General features: G+C 45.1%; 1 protein-coding gene, 1 long non-coding RNA gene and 1 pseudogene across 4 annotated transcripts in view; 1 reads left to right on the forward strand and 2 right to left on the reverse strand.

Annotated features, from left to right (window-relative positions):
• The window catches only part of STX7 (syntaxin 7), a 43,477-nt gene extending 40,945 nt beyond the window's left edge, over window positions 1–2,532 (reverse strand). The window contains exons 1-2 of one of the 2 annotated variants that reach the window (XM_077813056.1): window positions 2,409–2,516; window positions 1,661–1,861 (exon numbers count right to left, since the gene is read on the reverse strand). The gene's annotated coding sequence lies outside the window, so the exon portion shown is untranslated. Of the gene's footprint in view, window positions 1–1,660; window positions 1,862–2,408 lie in introns of both variants that reach the window. The other variant, XM_077813055.1, reaches the window with a different exon arrangement.
• On the forward strand, window positions 2,297–5,102 carry LOC144262805 (uncharacterized). 2 transcript variants are annotated; one of them, XR_013345636.1, is made up of 2 exons: window positions 2,297–2,728; window positions 3,710–5,102. It is a non-coding gene; the product is annotated as an uncharacterized LOC144262805 (long non-coding RNA). The 2 variants fall into 2 exon arrangements; XR_013345637.1 differs by having other exon boundaries at window positions 3,713–5,102.
• Window positions 5,103–16,502: 11,400 nt separating this feature from the next.
• LOC144262802 (trace amine-associated receptor 9-like) lies at window positions 16,503–19,938 on the reverse strand (annotated as a pseudogene).
• Window positions 19,939–26,128: the final 6,190 nt, after the last annotated feature.

Below are 26,128 nucleotides of genomic sequence, written 5' to 3' on the forward strand. Positions count from 1 at the left end.
TAGGGTCCCCCAAGCAGCTGGCTCTGGGGACAGCCACACCAGCTCCTCCTGGAACAGCTCTGCAGCCAGTTGCCAGGTTTTCCAATAACGCCAGTCGCACCGGCCGCTGCTGGAGCGGCCCTGGGGCCAGCTGCACCAGCCACTACTCAGACAGTCCCCAGGACCAAGTGAGCAGGAGCCGGTGCGGCTTTTAATTTAATCAGGGGTATTTATAATGTAAGTCATGAACAGGTCACATGCCATGAATTTTTGTTTATTGTCCATGACCTGACCATGACTTTTACTAAAAATACCTGTGACTAAACTGGAGCCTTAATTATAATATTTCCATCTCCTTTAATATGTTTTACTCAGAAATAGCCCAGGACTGAAACAACAGGACTCATGCATGTAAGGAATTAGGCACTAACAAGGACCACTGAATATCATCTGTATTAAAATTCACCAAAAATTGTGCTAATTGTACAGCACCGAAAACAACTGGGCCCCCATGGGGCCTCTGGAAACTACTACAATATAAATAAAGAACAATTCAGCAGAAAACTGTCCCAAAAGTAAGCTATTTAAATAAAATGTGACACTAGCTTCTTCAAGAGGAAAATTTATAAACTTTGGGGCAAACAACCCGAAGTAACAGAAGAACAAAACCATTACTTTGAAGACATAGTATTAAGGAAAGAGTATACCCTCAGCACACTTTATGACTCCATTTACAGAATTTAATCTATTTAGCTTGACAAAGAGTAGGTTAAGGGGTGACCTGGTTACAGTCTGTAAATATCTACATGGGGAAACAAGTATTTAATGATGGGCTCTTCAATCAAGCAAAGAAAACAACATGATCCAATGGAAGTTGAACCTAGACAAATTCAGACAGGAAATAAGGCATAGTTTTTTAACAGTGAGAGTAATTACCATTGAAACAGTTTACCAAAGGGGCCAGGGTGGATTTTTCATCACTGAAAATTTTAAAGTTAAGATTGGCTGTTTTTCTAATTTAAAAGATATGTTCTAGGAATTATTTGGGGGAAATTCTATGGCCTGTGTTTCTCTCTGGTTGAAAACAACTGTGTGCTTCTGGCATTGGAATCTATGAATGTATTCGAGACCCACATCTCTCTGCAGGAACATAGATAGCTGCAACATATCACAAGTTATCTTATGTGACAACAGGCCAAGCAGACTTTGAGCACATTAGCTTATTTACACAAAAATATATGTTTAACAACACAAATCTTGAATGTGATAATGAGCACAAGATGAAGGATTCTCTTCCTCAGGCTTTCACATGCTAACTTCCTGCACACAGAGAGTCCAGCAACTTCCCAAGAACACTACAATGCCTGCTTTTAAGAGGGTGAAGGGGAAGTAGGGGAAAAAGGGAAAAGGACTTTGCTTCAAAATAAGTGCAGATAACTAGGGTGTAAACCCATACCATGCTAGCCTGCCGTGCACAATGTGGACCCTGCTGCTGCATACTAAAAACTCAGTTGTACGCTTTGCTCTATCCCACTTTGAAACGGAAGCAGATTAACATACACAATGAACCCTTTCGTGCCCGCACAGACAGTTGGTGCGCAGTAGGCTACTGCAAGGCAGCTTTATGCTCTAGCTTGCTGAAAACTGTTTGTGTAGGCAACCCCTAAAAAGGGATACCTACAAGGATGTGTGTGTTGGTTAAGACTATAGCAGGAAGCCAGGCAGCAGGAGAGCAGGCCAAGATTTAGGCAGAAGTTCCACGGTCAAGCAGAGAAGTAGCAGCTTTGGGGTAGCACTGAACTCATGATTCCAATGAAGCGCCTTGCGCAGGCAGAAGACGGGAACGCCGCAATTCTCTACCCTCGCAACAACGGCAGGGCTGCTAAAGAAGACAGAAGGGGGTGGGGTGCTTTGGCTTGGCGTGTACTAAGCCTGTCTCTCTGGAAGTAGGAGGCACACACGCGTCCGCACTTCACAAGCCCTGCCCGCCCCTGAACGCGTCGCTCGTCCAGCACGCTCGGCATGCACGGCACCTTCCGGCCATGGGCCACTCCCGGCGCGGGGAAAACAGGCCGAGAGGTGGAGGGCTGGGGGGGGGGGGTTGTCCCGCTCCATGCTCCCGGGGCCGCCAGCAGAGCGAGGGCTGCCCGCTCTCCAGCCGGCTGCGGGGAGAGGCAGGGCGCACGGAACTGCAGCAACTGGGCTGAGGGCCCCGGGAACGCGGAACTAGCCCCTTCCCGTGGGCGCCGCCGCCTCAGCGCGGCCCCTCCCTCTCCCGCGGGCAGTCCTGGGGGCTCGCCCGGCGGGCAGGGCGGCCCCGGCTGCCCCCCTTGCCGCAGAGCGGCTGGGAACAGGGCGGCGCCCACCCGAGACCCCCACTGGGAAAAGCGAGTCCCGCTGCGCCCCAGGCTCCCCGAGGCGCCTCTTACCAGGCCCCAGCAGCTCTGCCTCCCAGCGCCCCGCCCCCAGCACAGCTGGGCTCCGGACCCCGCACTGCCGCCGCCGCCTCTCAGCTGACCGGCCGCTCCCGCGGCTGCGGCAGAAGTCCCCGGGAAAAGAGGCGGGGCTAGGGACGCCGGCCCCGCCCCCTCTGCTTGGCCCGGTCGTGAGGGGTGGCGGCGAAAGCAGCCGCCTTCCGCCCCATGCCGGGCTGAGCTGTGGGTGCAGCTGCTGGGGCTTGTGGCCAGCGTAGGGCGGCTCCATAATGGGGAAGCGGGTGCCTCCCTGTCCCCACAGGCAGGAGCGGCAGGTTTGTATAATTTTTGGTGGCGCCCAGAGCGAGTCCAAGTCCCTCCCCGCGACCACACCTGCCTAAGGCTCGGGGAGGAAGTTTGGGTGCTGGGTGCAAGCTCTGGGCTGGGGCAGGGGGTCGGATCGCAGGAGGGGGTGCGGGCTCTGGGAGGGGGTTTGAGTGCAAGAGGGGGTTAGGGGTGCAGGCGCTGGGTGGAAGTTTGACTGCGGGAGGGATGTGGACTCTGGGAGGGAGTTTGGGTGCTGGGTGCAGGCTCTGGCCTGGGACAAGGGGTTGGGGTGCAGGAGGGGGGTTGGGGTGCTGGGTGTGGGCTCTGGGAGAGGGTTGGGTGCGGGCTCTGGGCTGGGATAGAGGTTTGGGGTGCAGGAAAGGGTGTGGGGCTGGGGATGAGGAGTCAGGAGTGCAGCAGGCAGGCCGCCCCAGGGCTGGGGAGGCGGGGCCAGACAGGAGGACTCCTCCCAGCCCTCTCCCTGCTGGCAGTAGTGAGCTTCGGGGGGGGGCGGGGGCTCTCACTGCCCCCTCCTCCCCGGCACAACAGTCCCTCAAGCCCCCGCAGGCTGCTGCTCAGAATGTCCAGCCAGGATAAGCCCCCCACCTCCCTCAGAGCGGACTCAGAGTTGCCTGCCAGGGCGGGGGGCTGCTATGCGCCTCCTCCCTCCACAGGCGCAGCAGCCGCCTCAGCCGGCAGCAGCTGGCAAGGAAGCGCAGTGTGGAGCTGCAGGGGGAAGCTGCCTGCTGCCCAGGGCTGGCAGGAATGCTCGGGGGAGGGGGCATGCGTGGGCGGCAGGCAGGGCCAGGGGAGAGACCTGGCCCCGAACATTGGTGGAGCCGGGCTATAAATTTGCTGGAGCACCACAGTCCCATACAGCTTGCCACCCCTGCCACAGATAGGCATCATCATAAGGGATCCTAGGAGGATTGGATCCTCATTGCTCGGGATCTGTTACCCCTTTAACTACTCAACCATCTCTTTCTCAGCAGGGATGCTGCAGCTAAGAGTCTAGAGCACAGTCCTGCAGTACAGCATGGACCACATCTTCTGCAGCAAAGTTCCTGGCTGTGGAGTGGAGCTGATTATCATCACCCTTGGGCTACTTTGTCCTAGTGCAAAGGATCCAGGGGTACAAGGTGATGTGGAACAAGACTCCCCCAGCAGGATGGCACAGCGAGGCACAATGCCACAGATTAAGTAGCTGCCGCATGCACCACCCCCTTTCTGGGCTAGCTCTTCCACTTGGGTTTGAAGACCAGGTCTCAACAACAGGCCCACTTGTTGCTCCACACCCGCTAGGGTGGCTGATGGCACCATAAATAAGGCTACCTTTTAGTCACAGCTATTTGTAGTAAAAGTCACGGACAGGCAGTAAACAAAAATTCACAGTCCATGACCTGTCCGTGACTTTTACTACAAATACCCGTGACTAAAACTTGGGCAGGGGACTGTGGGTGCTTTGGGGGGTGCACTCTGGGGGTGTTGCGGGTGCTGGGGGAACTGGCCCAGGGCACCCCGCTGGGGGTGGGGGCCAGGCAGTGTGGCCCGGGACCCTCCCTGTTGCTGGGGGGGAAGGGTTGGCGGGGCTGGCAGGGGCTCCCTACCTGGCTCCACGTCCCTGCAGCTCCTAGGCAGCGGAGGGGTCAGGAGGCTCTGTGCGCTGCTCCTGCCACAAGTACCAGCTGCCGCAGCTCCCATTGGCTGCAAACCGCAGCCAATGAGAGCTGCTGGGGAGGGGCCCGTGGGCATGAGCAGCATGCAGCGCGGAGCCTTCCTCTGGCCCCTTCTCCGCCTAGGAGCTGCAGGGACATGCCCCTTCCTCAACCCATTGGCCATCGCCCCCTTCCACACACCCAAACTGCTGCTGCTGGCTCTGGGGCTGTCTGGTTTGGGCAGCCCCTGAGCCAGCAGCTGCAGAAGTCATGGAGGTCACAGAAAGTCACGGAATCCGTGACTTCTGTGACCTCTGTGAAAGACTCATAGACTTAAACATAAACAACATTAGCTTTCTGCCTGTTACCCACCCACAATGTCTGTGCATAACCTTGACCCCTAGGGTTTTATCTCTGAATCTGTTACAAATCTTGATTTCTTCAGTCATTACATTTTGAATAAATAATAGAATCTGAGGATTTGAAGGAAAAAAATCATGAGTGCAAAACTCCAAGTCAGTCAACACTTAAGTCTTGAAAATAAACAGCAATATTTTCCATGAAAATACGTGACAACAAATTTGTAATCTTTGCGTGCTTATTTTAAAAATACACTGCCAGAAATGTTAGAGCTGGTAAAGATGCATTGGCAGAGCTGTGGGAAACTAAAAGGTTTCATCTTGTGTGTTCTTTAAATCTGTGCTAAAGTGTTAAAAGTGTCAAGGACCTTTTCTGTGGTTGTTTTATTTAATCCTGTGCTTGCACTTTCTGAGTTTCACACAGAGTTTAGAATTTGAATGAATACATGGAAATTCTCAGAGCTGAGCTTGGCTTGTACCACAGTGTTTAACACCTCCCACACCCAACCTACACACTTTTTAGAGAACTTTTCTAATACACATGAGGAAGGAAGTGGTTCTTTATGAAACTCCATCAAGGTTTATGAAAAACTTATCCTCAGTTCTCCTACAAGTTTTGCAAACCTTAGTGAAGGTTTCAGTGAACATACTTTGACTTTCAGATTATTAACGAAAGGTCATGGGATTTTACTACAAAGATACAGCTAACATGAACAGATTTTCAAATTGAAATATTGGGCCACTTCCCTTTGGAGAGGAGATAGCAAAGAACAGTTTTGGTGGAAACGTTTGAGGCTGCAGAGGTTCATGAGATTATTTGCAGGGTCTTGATTTCATGCTTGTGGCAGACCACAGCTCAATGGTGACAAATGCATGATAATGCATATTGGAAGTAATAACTGGAACTAATCATGCACATTACCGGGTTCTAAGTTAATTGTATTCACTCAGGAAAAAGACCAGGGTATACAAGTAGACTATGTAATGGAAACCTTTGCTCAATCAACAAGCAAACATAATGTTAGAATACATAAGGAATAGGATTAAAAATAATACTGAAAAAGTGATAATGCCTTTACATAAATCAATGTGATGCTCTTGCCTGGAGTTGTGTGTTAGTTCTGTCACCTCATCTCCAAAAGGATATAGCAAAAATACAGGGGGATTGGAGATGAGATATATTATTAGAGGTATGTGACGGGGCGCACTTGCCCGCACTGGATGGGAAGGAGCTTATGCCACATTGTGGGCTGAGGAAACCACGCCCCCTTCTCCCTACTGGGCATGCTCCAGCTGTACCAGTATAAAAGAGAGCAGCCCAGCTCGGTCAGGAGGAGATGCTCGTGGGGAAGTTTGTGTGCTAGGAGTGCCTGCTAAGGATGGCCTCTAGCCTGTGCCAGAGGGACGTGGAGATGGGGACCCTCGCCTCAGACCCCAGCAGCCCATGGAGCCCCAGGGAGCGGCCAGTGCTGGGGAACTAAGAGGTCCCAAAGCCTCCTGGACTACAACGCCCGAGACTGTGGTAGGAAGTGACCTGGGGCAGTGTCGCAGTGGTATCTCCCACCTAGATACGCTTGGTGTGTTTTGGTGGGACTCCCTGCTGAGCAGTTAGCTGATTGTTCCACTGATACTAAGATCCTGGATCAGGGCCCAGTGGAGTTGGGTGGGCCTGGGCCCCTCTATCTGGGCCACCAGCCCTCCTGCCAGCGGCCCCCATGAACTCTGGCCATTGGACCCACACTGCCCTGATAGTAGGGATGTTTCATGGACTCCAGCTGCTAGGCTGTACTACCCTGAATGAGCAGGGTGTTTGCATAAACTCTGACCATTGGGCAACTCTACTCCACAGCTAAGCCCAGATGTGCAGACTTGAGTTGGGGTAAATAGGCATGTAGGGCACATGTACCTGCCCCTATTCCCTGAGGAAGGAATGCACACTTGCCCTGCACAGGATGGGGCCCACCTTAATTGTGTCACAAGATACCAAAAGGCTGACAAGATTGAGACTGTAGTTTAGAGAAGACCCCCCCCCCCAAGTCCGACCTGTACCTCATGGTGACGGAGGGGGGTGTAACATCTGAAGTTGGGGGTTGCTTGTTGGAGCTATGCCATCAGTGATGAAGGCTTGTCCAAAATATCACGTTGGGTATTATGTGAAGGTGGACAGATCTAACATGAACCCTGAAAATGATGGCTAACACAGGTTGCGAAGATGCAGGGCACCTAGCTACCTGAGGTGAAGGAAGTCACTGAGAGACTCAACGGCTCAGGTTACACAGTGTGAAGCCAGTACTGGTAGACCAGGAAAAGGGTCGTGTTACTGCGCCTCAGTCTCATCCCAGTGGGACGAGGTATTTCCCTGGATAATCGTTCGCTCTTGTTTGTTGACCATGAATAATCTAGTACTCAGCACCAGGGTTAAAGCCCCTGCCTTATTTTCAGCTGTAGATGCCTTGTTGGTGCCATCTCCCCTCAGTGCAAACATGACAGGTTTGTGTCAAAGCCCCCCTGGGGACGTGCGTCCTCTGATGTCAGCAGGCTCGTCTGCAGTACATGGTGACAATGCATCCAATAGTATCTGGGATCTCTGGCAGTCCACCAAAATTGCAACTTGGAATGTTGGAACTCTTCACAGGCATGGTCATCAGGTCACTGTCTAACGTGAAATGGACCGTCTTGGTATATCAGTCGCAGGACTAAGAAGCAAGGCTGATAGATTACGGATGTCACGAGGTGGAAGATTACTTCTGTATTCTGGTAGCCCCAATCATTTATATGGGTTAGCACTGCGACTGCGAGGCGAGGCCAAGTCCTCCCTGACAACTTGGACACCCATGTCTCCTCATTTACTTATGGCACATCTTAAACACTGGCACAGTAACATCACTTTCATACTAGTCTATGTGCTGACAGAGGAATCTGACTCAGTTAAAGATCATTTCTGTGATTAATTGGAACATCTAGTATGTACAGTCCCTCCATATGATAATCTCATGATCCTGGGTGACCTAAATGCAGATACTGGCTCCCTGCGAAATGGATTTGAATAAGTCATTGGTCATTATGGTTCAGGCACAACGAGTGATAACTCTCGCCACTTGCTTACATTCTGTGCCCCGCAGAATCTTTCCATTCTTGGGTAATGGTGCAAGCAGTGACACATACACCAGATGTCATGGATCTCTCGTGATGGCATCACTTGGAAGGAGTTGGACCACATCATTGCAGGTGGCAAAGAGATGCCTATTGCGTGACAAGTATATGGTGGTATGGAATGCGTGGCGAACACAGATCACCATCTAGTGGTCCCCCATATGATGTTGATGTTCCAATGAGCAGGTAAACCCTCTGCGATGATGAAGAAGTTTGACATCGACACACTCTGTGTTACAGATTTAGCCAACAGGTTTTGTACTGGCATCAGCAACAGATTCTCAGTTCTAACTAATCTGCCAGATGACATGGAGGTTGCCTGATCCCTGTTCACTTCTACGCTCAACCATTCTGCTGAGCAGACGATTGCCTGTAGGCATCCAGCTTGCTGACCATGGCTATCGGAGGAGGCCTTCCAGATAATTAAATTGAAGGCTGCAGTCTATCAGCATGGTGATAAGCATAGTCATAATCAGCTGAAGAGAAAATTTAATACCCTGGCATTCCGCGATCGTGAGTCACAGTATAACCAAGTGTTGGATGATGTCGAATTTGACTTAGCCAGGGGTGACTTGAAGCCAGCATTTCTCACCATTCACAACCTCAGTGGTCAAGAGGTAGTCAACTACAAACGGCATCCTGAATGACAGCCAAAGCCATCCATGTAAATTGGATGATGAGATTCTCTCACTGGCTGGAACGTTTAGTGTCCTGAACCATCCTTCAGCTGCCACTTGTTCAGAGCTGGATGATCTGGCAGCCACTGCAGTTCCAGATCCAGACATTTGTACTGATGCACCAACATTGAATGAAGTGAAGTGTGCCGTATTTGAACTGAAAAATGGGTGTGCAGCCGGTGCTGATCACATCCACTCAGAGGTGCTAAAATGTGCTATTGATCCTGTAGCAGAATCACTTCTGGCCAGCTTTCATCTGGTGTGGAGAACTGGAACCCTGCCAAATGCCTGGAAGGACAGCATTGTGATCTCACTGTATACAGGCAAGGGACCGCACAGTGAATGTAAGAGCTGTAGGCTGATCGCCTTGCTCTCCATTCCAGGGAAGGTGTTTGTGCATGTTTTTCTGGTACGCCTGGAGCCTTTGCTACATTGGAAGCATCATCCCCAGCAGTCAGGCTTTATGAGGAACAGGTCCACATTAGATGCCATTTTGGCCGTTCACGTGTTGACAGAGATACACTACATGCAGGGGCTTCCTGAACTTGCGATGTATGTCGAACTTAAGACTATATTTGATTCCATAGACCATATCATGTTATGAAAGTCCTTAAAGGGCATAGGCGTCTCTACCACTCTGCTGGATTGATTGGAGAGCTACATAATGGAACCACTGCCCATGTTTGTCTGTCTGGGGAACCAGATGTCAGCGCCTTTTAAATCAGTATCTGGTGTTAGGCAGGATTGCGTTCTGGCCCCTGCACTCTTTTTGTTGGGCAATGGATTTCATAATGCAGCATTCCGTCAGGTCCATAGGCATTGAGATTGGTAATCTCTCGCTCACCGACCTTGACTACACTTATGACATTGTTCTTTTAGTACAGAACCCCGACAGGTTTTGTGAGGCACTCCAGCATATGGAGGAGAAGTCAACTAAGACTGGCCTCCGTGTTTCATGGTCAAAGAAAAAACTGCAAAGTCTAGGACCAGGTCCATCTGTGACTCCAATCTCTTTGAACAATGAATCCATCTAATCAGTTTCCAGCTTTTGGTATCTGGGTTCTATACTTACCTGTTCCTCCAATTCTCACACAGAGTTTCTCCATCAGATTGGTATCGCAGCATCTGCCAAGGGCTGTTTACAACTGATATGGAATCAACATCATCTTAGTTTGACAACCAAGTTCAGGATTTATTTGAGCTGTATCCTTCCCATACTGGTGTACAGATGTGAAAAATGGACACTACACCACTCAGACTGGACAAAGCTGGAGGCTTTCCACACAATGTCAGCATCATGTATTGGGAATAAAGTGGAATGACTTCATCTATAATGCAGATGTTTATGGTCACTTGGGTCTACAGAATACTGGGGCCTTTGTCTGCAGGGAGCGCCTTACATTTTTCAGTCATGTCACAAGGGTGCCGCAAGATGTTCCAGCAAATGTCATTGTCCGGGTGGCTTGTAACATCCGGAATAAAATTCCACCAACCAAGGGGTGAAGACGGCCCAGAGGCAGAATCCCTATTAGATGGGTTCATCAAGTCTGTTCCAATGTTGAACTATCAGGCCATCAAGCCTTTGCTGTTGTACAGGAACGGACCAAATGGTGAATGATTGCTACATCAGACTGTCTAGCTAAGCATTGAAGAAGTTTAGGGAAGAGACACATATGAGGGGTCATGACAGAGGTATACAAAATAACAAACAGTATATCATGCACTTCTGTTTATCCTTTCTCATAAGAGCAAAGGAACTCTTCAGAAAAATTGAAAGGCAGATAATTTTTTTTTCAGTTTTAAATTATTTTTACATAAATATAACTGACCTGTGGAACTTACTGCCACAAGATATTACCTGTAGGATTCAAAAAAGAATATGAATATCATCATTTAAATTAAATTTTTAAAAATGGAAGTTTATAAACTTTTTGTGCTTTAAGGCATAAGACAACCACTAAGTGACAGGTGTTAGGAAGTGTTATAGACCAGGGTGGGGCAGCCAGGCCAAGTGGTCTGAGCACTGGTTCTCAAGGTTAGTGATCAAAGGTGGAGACAGAGGCCAGGAACAGCACGGATGGTCAGTGCCAGAGTCAGGAATCAGTCAGAGCCGAGGGTCAGAGAGAGGTGGGAACCAAGAGCCAGAGCTCAGGGTCAGAGCCAGACACAGGAATTATGCAGTGGAGTGGACTGGAGCAGGGCAGGAGTGAGGCTGGGAACAAGGTCTGTGCCTGCCTTGCTTCAGTCCTGCTCAGGAGCAATCATACCTGCAGGTGTAACACTGAGCAGGCACTAGGTTGGTGCTGCTGTTTGGGCTTTAATTGTCAGCCCTATGCACCAGGACTATTTTAATTGCAGTTAACTCATATGGTTTAACTCAAAAAATTAATCGCACTGTTAAACAATAGAATACCAACTGAAATTTATTAAATATTTTTAGATGTTTTTCTACATTTTCAAATATATTGATTTTAATTACAACACAGAATACAAAGTGTACACTGCTCATTTTATATTAATTTTGATTATAAATATTTGTGCTGTAAAAATGATAAACAAAATAGTATTTTTCAATTCCTTCATACTAGTACTGTAGTGCAATCTCTTTATTGTGAAAGTGCAATTTACAAATGTAGATTTTTTTGTTTGTTTGTTGCACAATTGCACTGTTAAAAAAAAAAACCAACAAAAAAAATGCAAAACTTTAGAGCCTACAAGTCCACTCAGTCTTATTTCTTCTGCAGCCAATCACTAAGAGAAACAAGTTTGTTTATATTTTTGGGAGATAATGCTGCCCACTTCTTATTTACAATGTCACCAGAAAGTGAGAACAGGCATTTGCATGGGACTTTTGTAGCCAGCATTGCAAGGTATCTAAGTGCCAGATATGCTAAACATTCATAAGCCCTTTCATGCTTTGGCCACCATTCCAGAGGACATGCTTCCATGCTGATGATGCTCATTTAAAAAAAAATGCTTTAACTTAAATTTGTGACTGAACTCCTTGGGGGAGTATTATGTCTCCAGCTCTGTTTTACTTGCATTCTGCCGTATATTTTATGTTCTAGTAGTCTCAGAAGATGACTCATCATGCTGTTCATTTTAAGAACACTTTCACCGCAGGTTTGACAAAGCGTAAAGGAGGTACCAATGTGAGATTTCTAAAGATAGCTGTAGAACTCGACCCAAGGTTTAAGAATCTGAAGTGCTTTCCAAAATGTGAGAGGGATGAGGTGCGGAGCATGCTTTCAGATGTCTTAAAAGAGCAACACTCCAATGCAGAAACTACAGATCCCAAAGAAGATTGTGGGTTTAATATTTAATTTTGATTAGCCATTATTTTAATGCTGCAATTTGTATTGCTTTCTTTGTCTTACAGTTGAAATATTCAGAATAACCCAGTATTATCCACTAGATGGCATAACTGAAGATCTTGGGCTTGATTTTGATCTCACATAGGTTTTACACTTATATAACTCTACTGATTTCAGTACAGTCACTCCTGATTGACAGAGACTCAGCTGAGATGAGAAACCCTTCTCCCAAAGCAATATACCTACCAGTATTTTGTTTTGCATTTGTATTTATGATAAAAAATGTCCTTTTCAGAGGACATTTTGTCTGGAACTTGGGGGACAATTTACTTTGATTCACAGCATATGGACAGCTCTGTCTACTTTTCATGTCTTCTGATGGTAGTGTGCGATGCCTGTGCTCTAAAGCAGAGGTTCCCAAACTGTGGTTTGCAGGCTATCTGTGGAACCATGGAGATCTTCCCAGTGAGCACATGGTGCTGGCTTCTCCTCATTTCCAGCAGCTATTTTACGTTGCAAGGCAGATAAAAATACATTAAATATTTATCTAATATTGTTCCTTGTAGGCAATTGTTGTTGTTGCCACAAGGATGTTACAGGGTGGCAAGAGAGGTAGATCACAAAACAAACCCAATTGCCCCAAGGGGGAGGGAGAAAAAATACTTCTGAACAATAGTCTGTCTCAGACTCTCCTCTATTTGTTTCTAGAGCCTCCCTGCTTGTAGCATTTGGGTGCTGAGTTCAGGGTTAAATAACTGTCTGATTATGTACCATCTTCTCTGCTCCTCTGGAAGCAAAATCATGTTTCATGTGCCCATATTAGGCAGAGGAAAACTAAGGGGAATGAGAGGAAAAACGGGAAGGAGGGGGCGATTTTCAGAGCTACTAGTCCCCAAAATTCTTTTTGAATTCCATGGAAGGTGTGGTACTTAGCACCTCTGAAATTCAGACCTGCCCCCCAGTCATTCTGTATTCCTCCTTATTGTGGGAAAGGCTGCATGAAGAGCTGTCTTTCCCAGCACCCAAAATGGGGATGAGTATTCCGTATGGTGTTCTGGAAGTGAACTGGAAAGATTAATGTGCTTTTTGAACTGATCAGACCCTGATGCGTGGGTTGGTCGTGTAAAGTTTCATTTAGCATTCTGCAGTATAAAACTCTGTCGAGTGCTTGTTAGAGGTCTCAAGATTGATCAGTCGCAGCCCTCTTCTCCAAGGAGGGCTGCCATTGGCCCATGAGTACTGCAGTATCAGACAAGGGTGTGTGGCCCATCCGCTTCCACCTCCCCCCATTCTACAGTCTCTTCTTTTATCTTCAGTTTTGAACAATAAAACTAATGATAAATACGTAGATGATAAACCATATAGCAGATGTGTCCAAGGCAGTTTTTATAAGTGTGGCTCATCAGAATGAATAACAATAAAGTATTATTATATGCATTTATTTATTTGTTTGTTTGTTTGTGTTAAAGTAGTGCTAATGAAATCTCAGCCCTACTGTGCTAGGCTCTGTACAAACATATGGTGGAAGATGGTCCATGGCCCAAACAGTTTAGAAGCTAATTACATGTATTGCTTAAACCACTTAAACAAATTTACACTCCATAGTGTTTTTCATATTATTTAGAGTGGGACTTAATCTTCAACAGGAGCAGAGTTAGGCCAGTGCTGGATGCTTTCGAAAATCCCACACTACATTCTTAAGTCTGTGCTCAAGTACCCTTCAATCTCCCTACCTTGCCCATGCTCTAGTTTGTCTCATCCATCTGTTATATCTTATCTTTTAAAACACAAGTTCTTTGGGGGGGAGCTTGGGCTGTCACTTATTGTTTTGACTATATAGTGCCTAGCACAATGCAGCCCCACTCTGTCTGAGATTTCTGTTTTTTCTTAATCATGCTACAAAATCACTATGACTTTATATTTCACATTACTTCACCTGAAAAAAAAGAAACTACAAAGGTTTAGAAGAAATGAAGAGTAGAAAGGTGCCCCAGGGTTCACTGACAGAAGGATTTAGTGTTGTTGTTCAAACACAGCCTCTAGACAGATTTTCAGTCTGAAATTCAGCTTTGAACAATCACCAGTTATTTAAATTTTAGGACTTTTTTGCACTGCATCTTAAGCAAAGATAAAAGCTGGCATAAATCAGAGTTGACAGAGAACTTATAATTAACAAAATTATCAGCCCACAAGAATCAGCAGGACTGTCAGATCAAGAAAAAAACATATGTTAAAAAAATGGTGATCAAAACCCCAGAAGAGCTCCTTTGAATACTAACAGAGCTTTACTTTTCTCTCCTTTCACTATTACCCGTTGTGTTTTTTGTGATGATGACTGGGTTTTGCTTGTTTTACTTTGGTTAATTCAAGTCTGTTGTTCAGCTAGCACAAACACTTTGAAATAAGGGAATAGCCAGTGGATACTGCCACTGTGGCTGCATGGATATTTCCCTGAGCTCTGGGCTTCTCCAGTATTTGTCTCAGAACGTACCATACTTTGCAAACACTGGATCTTGCGAGATTTACCTCTGGAGTTGCAGAAAAGTGGTGTTCTGCAAGGTCCAGGGATAGGAACCAGTGAAGAGGCTACAGGTGGCTGCTTCTGAAGGAGGCAGGATGAAGTGGGCAACCTGCCTATCCCAGTCAAAAGGCTGTGCCATGAGAAGCGGGAGTAGACAGATACTCTACTTCGAAGTAGAGGCACTATTTTATATGATATTTGATTAATAGTAAGATGTTGTTTATTCAACTGAAAGTCAGTTGTCGTTCTATTGCTATGTATAGCCAAGTACGTTTTCTTGCAGAGGCGGTGAGCGACTGAAGTTGGTTTAAAGCCTTGGGTCAGTTGGACATTTATAAAATATGTCTCATGCTCTCATTAATGATTTGGATATAAGCAGGAGGCACAGTTTTTTCTGTTGTGAAGATGCTAATTTATATCTGCTGACTCCGTGTCACTGCTTTGTGGCTTGTTAACTCCACTCTGGGGGTGAAGGAAGTAAGAGTGGCTCCTTAGGCAGAGGGATGTATGGCTTGGGACAGAGAATTCCTACATGGAGAGCCCTGAGAACTGTCAAGCCTGGGGAGAAGGTTTGGACTGAAATTTATTATTATTTTCTTTTTAATAACCTCAGAAAGGAGGAGAGTTTCACGCTATGCAGTTTGAAGCAGGCAGGGAATACTTGCCACTCAAATTGTACTTTAAAGAAAATTTATTTTTGGAATTTGTAAATTAAACTTTTAGAAGCTTTTATGAACACAATCTAAATTAGTTTTTGTGGTACACAGTTAACTTACCAGCTACAGTAAAGTCAGTGGCATGCTCCTACTTAACTTACAATTTAGCAAACCAGATAATAAGCGGGTATTGTTGTTGGTTTGCAATATTGTCGTATTACAAATCTTTCTCATTCACAACTGGCATGTCCAGGGCTTCTGTAGCAAGTGTTTGAAATCCAGATCCCTTGCTGCCAGTAAGAAATATCTGAGGGATTGTCCATATCGGAAATTTTCTGGAATTGATATTGTAGAATAGCTAGCTATTGCACTTTAAATTCACACCTTACTTTAAACCAAAATAACTTTCAAGGATAGACAAGCCCTTAGAAGTTTGCTGTGACACAGAAGACTATTCTGTGATTGGATTTTCTCCTGTAATGGAAAAGACAGTTTTCTCTCAAAACAGCAGGTGTAAAATCTTGGTCCTGTTGATGTCAAGGGCAGTTTTACCATTGAATTCACTGGCATCCGGATTTCACCTTTGTTTATTGTTTTCTTTTAGTGACTGTTATTATTAGAACCCTCCCAGTGCACAAGGATTCTTCACACATGAAAGTGTCTTATTTCTACTCAATCGTTCCCCGAGAGAAAGGTTGGCCTTGTGGTTAAGGCACAGAGCTGGACATTTCCTGTGTGAATATGGGCAAGTCAGTTCCAGCTTATTCTTGCTCCTATTACAAGTCAATGGGAGTTTTGCCACCAATTTAAAAAGTAGCAGGATTGGGTCATTGATCTCTTCGGGTTTTTCAATGGAGCCTAAGGGAGTTAAATGTCCATCTCCCTTTGAAATTCAATTTTCTTACCCATTAAATGAGGATAATAATATCCATTCCGTATGGGTGTAGGGGGACTTAATTCACTAGTATAAGTAAAGAATTTGAACATAGGTTGACACTAATATATAAGTATAAAATATTAATGTTTACTACTGATTTGGTAAAATATACTATCTAGGTTTTAAAGGTATGGAAAAACATTTGTTTCTCAGTATTGTTATCAATTCCTAACAAACAGATGAATTGCACTGAAACCAATTTTTGATATTTTTTTTTGCCTTTGTTTAATTCTGGATGGCCTTTCTGTCTTCTCAGTCACACAATTACAACCAGTGGACATTGCTCTATTATTATTTCATAGCATAATTTAGTATTAACAGTATCTGTAAATAAATTGTCTTGATATCATGTGATAAACCAGTTTTTCACAATGATAAAAAGTTTTACAAAGTATAAAAGCAAGATGACAATATTTCATCCAGCAAAAGAAATACACAGCCAGATTTTATGAAAAGGACAAGGACTGTGAAATGTGAGTTGAGTAGCTTTGTGCAGGAGCGGATAGGTTTTCATTCTGGAAACAAATTCATTGTTGAACAGTCAAGCCGGAGCATTTTACAGCTCAGAATCACTTTCATTGCTTTTCGAAACCAAGGATAAAAGACAGAGTAAATCAAAGGATTAATGGCAGAGCTGGAATAAGTGAACCAAACCACGATGTCAAAGAGAAGGGGTGAAGTTATGAAGTTAAGGAAAACATCAATTATTACAGTTATAAAAAAGGGTGACCAACATACCAAAAAAGCAATCACAGCTATACCCAGTGTTTTAGCAGCTTTCCTCTCTCTTCTGCTAACTCTGTCACTCTAGTTATCAGGTGACGGGTGTTGTTGCTTCTCTCTATCATTCTAGCTTGTCGTTTAGCCACAGCAAAGATTTTGCTGTAAAGTGCTATCATTGTAAAGAAAGGTATGAAATAAAGGAGAGAGGTTACAACCACCCATGTTTTGTTGAAGACAAGTTGACAGCTTCCTACACAAGAGAGGAAATTGTGGAAAAGCAGCATCACTTGCCCCATAACCTCAGCCATGCGGAACGCAATGCCATCCACAGCCTCAGAAACAACTCTGACATCATAATCAAAAAGGCTGACAAAGGAAGTGCTGTTGTCATCATGAATAGGTCGGAATATGAACAAGAGGCTGCTCGGCAGCTCTCCAACACGAGTTTCTACAAGCCATTACCCTATGATCCCATTGAGAGTTACCAAAAGCAACTACAGCATTTGCTCAAGAAACTTCCTGAAAAAGCACAAGATCAAATCCGCACAGACACACCCCTGGAACCCCGACCTGGGATATTCTATCTACTACCCAAGATCCATAAACCTGGAACTCCTGGGCGCCCCATCATTTCAGGCATTGGCACCCTGACAGCAGGATTGTCTGGCTATGTAGACTCCCTCCTCAGGCCCTACGCTACCAGCACTCCCAGCTACCTTCGAGACACCACTGACTTCCTGAGGAAACTTCAATCCATCGGTGATCTTCCTGATAACACCATCCTGGCCACTATGGATGTAGAAGCCCTCTACACCAACATTCCACACAAAGATGGACTACAAGCCGTCAGGAACACTATCCCCGATAATGTCACGGCTAACCTGGTGGCTGAACTTTGTGACTTTGTCCTTACCCATAACTATTTCACATTTGGGGACAATGTATACCTTCAGATCAGCGGCACTACTATGGGTACCCACATGGCCCCACAGTATGCCAACATTTTTATGGCTGATTTAGAACAACGCTTCCTCAGCTCTCGTCCCCTAAAGCCCCTACTCTACTTGCGCTATATTGATGACATCTTCATCATCTGGACCCATGGAAAAGAAGCCCTTGAGGAATTCCACCATGATTTCAACAATTTCCATCCCACCACCAACCTCAGCCTGGTCCAGTCCACACAAGAGATCCACTTCCTGGACACTACAGTGCTCATAAACAATGGTCACATAAACACCACCCTATACCGGAAACCTACTGACCGCTATTCCTACCTGCATGCCTCCAGCTTTCACCCTGACCACACCACACGATCCATCGTCTACAGCCAAGCTCTGCGATACAACCGCATTTGCTCCAACCCCTCAGACAGAGACAAACACCTACAAGATCTCTGTCAAGCTTTCTTACAACTACAATACCCACCTACGGAAGTAAAGAAACAGATTGATAGAGCCAGAAGAGTTCCCAGAAGTTACCTACTACAGGACAGGCCTAACAAAGAAAATAACAGAACGCCACTAGCCGTCACCTTCAGCCCCCAACTAAAACCCCTCCAACGCATTATTAAGGATCTACAACCTATCCTAAAGGATGACCCAACACTCTCACAAATCTTGGGAGACAGGCCAGTCCTTGCCTACAGACAGCCCCGCAACCTGAAGCAAATACTCACCAACAACCACATACCACACAACAGAACCACTAACCCAGGAACTTATCCTTGCAACAAAGCCCGTTGCCAATTGTGCCCACATATCTATTCAGGGGACACCATCACAGGGCCTAATAACATCAGCCACACTATCAGAGGCTCGTTCACCTGCACATCCACCAATGTGATTTATGCCATCATGTGCCAGCAATGCCCCTCTGCCATGTACATTGGTCAAACTGGACAGTCTCTATGTAAAAGAATAAATGGACACAAATCAGATGTCAAGAATTATAACATTCATAAACCAGTTGGAGAACACTTCAATCTCTCTGGTCACGCAATCACAGACATGAAGGTCGCTATCTTCAAACAAAAAAACTTCAAATCCAGACTCCAGCGAGAAACTGCTGAATTGGAATTCATTTGCAAATTGGATACTATTAATTTAGGCTTAAATAGAGACTGGGAGTGTCTATTTCCTCTTGTTTTTTCCTACCCCCCCCCCCGATGTTCTGGTTTAACTTGGATTTAAACTTGGAGAGTGGTCAGTTTGGATGAGCTATTACCAGCAGGAGAGTGAGTTTGTGTGTGTATGGGGGTGGGTTTTTGAAGGGGGGTGAGGGAGTGAGAGAACCTGGATTTGTGCAGGAAATGGCCTAACTTGATTATCATGCACATTGTGTAAAGAGTTGTCACTTTGGATGGGCTATCACCAGCAGGAGAGTGAATTTGTGTGGGGGGGTGGAGGGTGAGAAAACCTGGATTTGTGCTGGAAATGGCCTAACCTGAAGATTACTTTAGATAAGCTATTACCAGCAGGACAGTGGGATGGGAGGAGGTATTGTTTCATATTCTCTGTGTATATATAAAGTCTGCTGCAGTTTCCACGGTATGCATCTGATGAAGTGAGCTGTAGCTCACGAAAGCTCATGCTCAAATAAATTGGTTAGTCTCTAAGGTGCCACAAGTACTCCTTTTCTTTTTGTGAATACAGACTAACAGGGCTGTTACTCTGAAACTTTACTAATTCTTGTATCCCTTTGTCATTAGCCCCAGTGAAGACAACAGAAAAACTGTATACTAAGGAAAATGTCCACGTAACAGCTATGCACATGACTGAAACTGGCACTGTGAACTTGAGAGGGTAAATTAAAGGATCAGTAACAGCAACGTAACGATCAACAGAGATGAAAAACAAGTGAAACAAGTGAACAACAAAAAGATGCATCTAAAAAAACTGTGGAATCTACAGAATGGTTCCCCAAAATACCAGCATGTTTCGACAGATCTTATACTGCTGAAGAGCAGCATAGTCAGACCCAAACAAAAATCAGCACATGCCAAGGAGGCGAGCAAAATATTTGTAGGAGAGTGAAGCTGTTTGAAATAAGCAATTGTAATCATTACCATTAGGTTACCACCTAGTGTAAGAATTGTCAGAAAACTAAGCACAACATACAAAGTTATGCGGATTCCAGAAGACCACGATGTTTTATAGCAGGATCCATTAATACTCTCAAAGCAATACTGTGTTTCTTCATTCTGAAGAAGCGCTGAAGTCATGTTGTGCTTTTGTTGTTAACTACTCTGAACTTTTTAGTGTTTGCGTTTGTATACCAATGGTGTACATCAGTGTTGTGGCACTGGCTGGTCAAGCGCTTCAGTTTTTAAATCTTTCTGAAAAAGAGAATTAAAGTCAACATGAGTGAGAGTACAGTAATTCCAAAATGTTGCATTATGTCCATCAGTAGACTAAAAATGTGTACGTAACTAGGAAGTAAATAATAGAACATATCAAAATATCTGTTGTAACTACAGCTTTCAATGCCATTTTGAAATATGTAAACAAGTAGCAAAAATATTTTATAATTGTAGTTTTTCCTGTACTATAATATAGAATTTGTTTTTACCTATTCATATTTATTTACATTTCCTCGATGCCTGATCTTTCCATTTAAGTCAATTGCAAAACTCCCATTGATGTCACTTGTAATTGGATGGACTGCTAATGCCTTACCTTTTGAGAAGCTTTTCTTCAGATAGAACCATGGATTAAAATGTGAATAGAAGGCAGGAAGAGATGCATGTTTTCAGTAAAAAGAAAAGGAGTACTTGTGGCACCTTAGAGACTAACCAATTTATTTGAGCATGAGCTTTCGTGAGCTACAGCTCACTTCATCGGATGCATACTGTGGAAACTGCAGAAGACATTATATACACACAGAGACCATGAAACAATACCTTACCACTCCTGAGGCTGTCTTAGCAAAGTTAATGAGAAAGTACTTGCATGCTCTCCTCTCAAAAATGAGGGATGGTGTGAAGAGAAAAACAGCAAACATAAGGGAAATTTGGCGATCATCCCATAATGTTAAATCCCTCTGGCAAATGGTGTAAACACTGATAGATATGTAGAGTCTGAAAAAAACCCATCATTAAGCAATCTACTTTGATTCATTACAAGACAGTCATTTAACCAGGTACATACTGTCATGCATATGTTTGAACTAAGTCTCATTATGGGGTCTTTCCTTTATTTTTTGAAGGCAAATTTAACTGGTTCCCACAGCAATCAGGTGTTATCTCAGTGTTATTACTGTAAATTGCTTTGTCAGGAATACTGACTAAGGAAACTGAGGTCATAGACAATGGTACGTGTGTTAAAGAAAATCTATCCCACCTTTATTAATCTTGCAGTGGGTATTTCTCTCTCTCTCTCTCTCATATTTTAGCCATTTTTCCACACTCTGGGCTAAACTAATTTCAGTCCTAAGAATGCAGCAAGGGTTCAGGCAGCTTGTGTTATCCCGATGTGTCTGTTGTGGTCCAGTGCAGTTCCTCTGCCCCATGGATTTCTGCAAGTGTAAAGTTGGTGGAGCAAGCTCTGAACCTGGCACCCTGGAGGCCACTTGCCGGGGGACTGTGCAGCTGCTGGGCTGCTGAGGGCAAAGGAGTTGTGGGCCACATATGATTTAGGTCCTGTCTTCCTCAATGAGTTTGAGTAGGTGTAGAAGTATGGTCGAGATGGCGCTTCCATTCCAAACCTATATTCTCCATGGCTTATAGGTTTCTCAGAAATGCAGGTCAATCCTTTAGTGGTGTTCAGGCCCTTAGGCCTGGTCTATAGTACAAACTTATGTCAGTATAATTACATTGCTCAGGGGTATGAAAATCCACACCTCTGGGCTCTGCCGCAGTTAAAGCAATCTCACCCCCACTGTGGACAGCAGTAGATCAATGGGAAAATTCTCCCATCAGCCTAGCTACCGCCTCTTGGGGAGGTGGATTACCTACACCAACAGGAGAACCCCTCCTGTCTGCGTAGGTAGCGTCTTCTCTGAAACCTTACTTTCACTCCTTGCCTCCCCCCCCCGCCAGCAGGAGGATGTGCTGTTTTTACCCCCCTAACCTCAGCCAGGAGGGTGACACATTGTTTTTGCCCTCCTTCCCTCCCCCCACAAGGTTGCAAAGTCATGCCAGGGCTCAGTAGAGAGCTTAGCTGCTGCTGAATCCTGGTCTGGAATGTCAGCTGCTGGATCTGGAGCCCAAACTGCGCTTTGTTCAGAGTTACAAACATTTCAGAGTTATGGACAGCCTCCATTTCCTAGGTGTCCATAACTCTGAGGTTGTACTGTTGTGATACATGAAGGCGGGGGAGATGGGGGCGGGTAGCACCCTTTGATGGACACCCAGCCAGCCAGATAGCTGTAAAAATTCCTCTTGGTCTGTTCTCCACTTGCTTTACCTGTAAGGGGTTAACAAGCCCACAGATAAAATAAAAGGGCTGGGCACCTGACCGAAAGAGCCAAGGGGAAGGTAGAACTTTTTAAAATGGGGGGAAAATCCCTTCCCTTTATTTGTTTGGGACCCTAGTGTTGCAGCAGTTGCTCTCTGGCTACAGAGCTGTACCACATCCCAGTTTGGGATTTTCACCCAAAATCTTGGGTAAAGCAGCAACGGGAGGGGGTTACATCTTCTCCAGGAACTAACCTGCAAAACATCCTCAAGGACGCTCTAGCCCTTGCTTGAGAAAACCTACAAGATCTCAAGAGCAAAAGGCCTGGTATGATAAATGTGCAAGAAAGCATTCCCTTCAGAGTAGGTGACCAAGTCATGGTCCTGAAAGCGCTCCAGGCCAGTAAGATGGAAGTGTCGTGGGAGGAGCCATTTATGGTCCGAGAGCATCTGAGAGCTGTTAATTGCCTCATAGTGTTCCCAGACCCAATCCTAAAACCTAAAGTATACCATGTTAATTCTCTAAAGCCCTTTTATTCCCAAGAAATCAAGGTTCTCCAGTTTACAGACCAGGAGAGAGACGATGCTGAGTGGCCTGAAGAAGTCTACTATGTTGGAAAAAGAAACAGTGGCATGGAAGAGGTGAGCCTTTTCATTACCCTTGGCCGTAAGCAGCAACAGCAAATCCAGAAGCTGTGCACCAGCTTCGCGCCAATGTTTTCAGCCACTCCAGGATGGACAGAACGGGTGTACCACTCCATTGACACAGGTGATGCTCGCCCAATTAGAGCCCAACCCTACCAGATGGCTCCTCAAGTCAAAACCTCAATAGAAAGGGAGATCAAGGATATGTTACAGATGGCTGTAATCCGCACCTCTGAGAGTGCATGGGCCTCTCCAGCTGTTCTGGTTCCCAAACTAGATGGGGAAATCTGCTTTTGTGTGCACTACTGTAAACTAAATGCTGTAACTTGCCCAGAAAACTATCCAATGCCATGTACAGATGAGCTATTGGAGAAACTGGGACATGCCCAGTTCATCTCCACCTTAGACTTAACTAAGGGGTACTGGCAAGTGCCACTAGATGGCCCAGCCAAGGAAAGGTCAGCCTTCATCACCCATGTAGGGCTGTATGAATGTAATGTGGTCCCTTTTGGGCTGCGAAATGCACCCACCACCTTCCAGAGACTGGTAGATAACCTTCTGGCTGTGTCTGGGGAATTTGCAGTCACCTACCTCGACAATGTGGCTATATTCTCAGATTCATGGGCAGAACACCTGGAACACCTCCAAGCTGTCTTCCAGCATGTAAGGGAGGCAGGATTAACCGTTAAGGCAAAAAAGCGTCAACGAGTCCTAAACAGGGTAACATACCTTGGACACTAGGTGGGTCAAGGTACTATCAACCCCCTACAGGCTAAGGTAAATGCTATCCAAAATTGGCCTGTCCCTAAGTCAAAGAAGCAGGTCCAATCCTTCTTGGGCTTGGCCGGGTATTACCAATGATTTGTACCACACTACAGCCAAATTGCCACTCCACTGACAAACCTGACCAGGAAAAAACAACCAAATGCAGTTCAGTGGACTGAAAAGTGTCAGCAAGCCTTTAACCAGCTTAAGCTAGACCTTCCATCTGACCCTGTACTGAGGGCCCCAGACTTCAACCAACCGTTCGTCGTAACCACAGATGCATCCGAGCATGGTGTGGGAGCAGTTTTAACGCAGGAAGGACCAGATCAGCAATTCCATCCGGTCTTGTTTCTCAGCAAAAAACTTTCTGAGAGGGAAAGCCACTGGTCAGTCTCAGAAAAAGAATGTTACGCCATTGTGTATGCTCTGGAGAAGCTACGCCCATATATTTGGGGACAGAGGTTCCACCTGCAGACTGATCATGCTGCACTAAAGTGGCTTCACACAGTCAAAGAGACTAACAAAAAACTTCTTCGGTGGAGTTTAGCGCTCCAAGACTTTGATTTTAAAATACAACATATTTCAGGAGCCTTTAACAAAGTGGTGAATGCACTCTCCCGGGAAGGTTTCCCAGAATCAGTGGGTAAAATGTCCCTGCATTCTAAGTCATTGTAGTCCTTGAAATGTAAAAAGTACTGTTTAGTTCTTCATGTAATTATTAGTAAAATTAGAGGTGCATGTATCTTATTAACTCTGTTTCCTAAATCCTAAAGGAAGAAATCCCAGCTGGTGTAGACCTGACCTGAACCAAGCTGGCCAGAACGTCTGTGATTTGGGGGGTGTGTGATACTTGAATGGTGAGGGAGTAGCTCCCTTTGATGGACACCCAGCCAACCAGTTAGCTGTAAAATCCCTCTTGGTCTGTTCTCTGCTTGCTTTACCTGTAAAGGATTAACAAGCCCACAGGTAAAAGAAAAGGAGTGGGCACCTGACCAAAATAGCCAATGGGAAGGTAGAACTTTTTAAAATGTAGAAAAAAACTTCCCTTTGTGTGTGTGTGTGTCTGTCTGTCTGTCTGTCTGTCTCCAGGAAAGAGGGGAACAGAGGGCAGCAGGAATGCTGTGTAAGGCTTGAACCAGGCATAAAAATTCATCTTCTATACCTAGAAGATGTGCATAGGGAATGTTTAGTTAGATGCTATCAGGTTTATTTCTTATTTTGGCTTGTGGATCTCCTCTGTGCTAACCCCAGATGCTTTTGTCTGCTTGTAACCTTTAAGCTGAACCCCCAAGAAAGCTATTTTGGGTGCTTAATATTTGGAAATTGCTCTTTTAAAATCTAGCAAAAGCCTAAGTTCCAGATGTATTTTTTTTCTTTCTGTTTTAATAAAATGTACCTTTTTAAAGAAGGGTTTGGATTTTTATGTCCTAAGAGGTTTGTACATATGCTGTTTGATTAGCTGGTGGCCACAGCTAATACCCTTTGTTTTCTTTCTCAGCTCTTTCCCTGGAGGTGGTGGTGGGGGTGGGTGGAAGGAAGGGCTTGAGGGTACCCCATAGGGAGGAATTCCCAAGTGCTCCTTCCTGGATCCAAGGGGTTTGGTTTGTTTTGTTTTCATTTGAGTGGTGGCAGCGTTTACCAAGCCAAGGTCAGAGAAAAGCTGTAACCGTGGGAGTTTAATACAAGCCTGGAGTGGCAAGTATTAATTTTTAGAATCCTTGAGGGCCCACACTTTCTGCACTCAGAGTGAAAGAGTGGGGATTCAGCCTTGACAACTGTACTACCACCTAACCAGTTATTCGAATTTTGTAGTTGTGCGTTTGATTTTTTCCTTCCTAAGTGAAATACATTCCACTTATCTTTATTGAATTTCATCTTGTTGAATTCAGACGTATTCTCCAATTTGTTGGTCATTTTTAATTTTAATACTGTCCTCCAAAGTGCTTGAAATCCCTCCTAGCTTGGTGTTATCAGCAAATTTTATAAGAATACCCTCCACTCCATTTTCCAAGTCATTAATGAAAATGGTGAATAGTACTGAACTGAGGCCTAACCCTTGCGGGACCCCACTAATATACCCTCCCAGTTTGACAGCAAAGCATTGATAACTACTGTTTGAGTAGGGCCTTTCAACCAGTTGTGCACCCACCATACACTAATTTTATGTAGACCACATTTCCCTGGTTTAAGAGACTGTCACGTGGGATTGTGTCAAATATCTTACTAAAATCAAGATATATCATGTCCACTGCTTCCCCCTTATCCACTAGGCCAAAGAAGGAAATTAGGTTGGTTTGACATGCTTTGTGCTTGACAAATCCATTTTGCCTATTCCTTATCACCTTACTACCCTCTAAGAGCTTACAAATTAATTATTTACCAGTTTGTACTAGGGCTGTCAAGTGATTTATAGTTATTCTTGATTTAATAGTGCAATTAATCGCACCGTTAAACAATAATAGAATACCATTTATTGAAATATTTGTGGCTCTTTTCTACATTTTCAAATGTATTGATTTCAATTACAACACAGAATACAAAGTGTACAGAGCTCACTTTATATTTATTTTTATTACAAATATTTCCACTGTAAAAATGATAAAAGAAA

This window comes from Eretmochelys imbricata, chromosome 3, assembly GCF_965152235.1.
Source record: "Eretmochelys imbricata isolate rEreImb1 chromosome 3, rEreImb1.hap1, whole genome shotgun sequence".
Lineage (NCBI taxonomy): Eukaryota > Metazoa > Chordata > Testudines > Cheloniidae > Eretmochelys > Eretmochelys imbricata.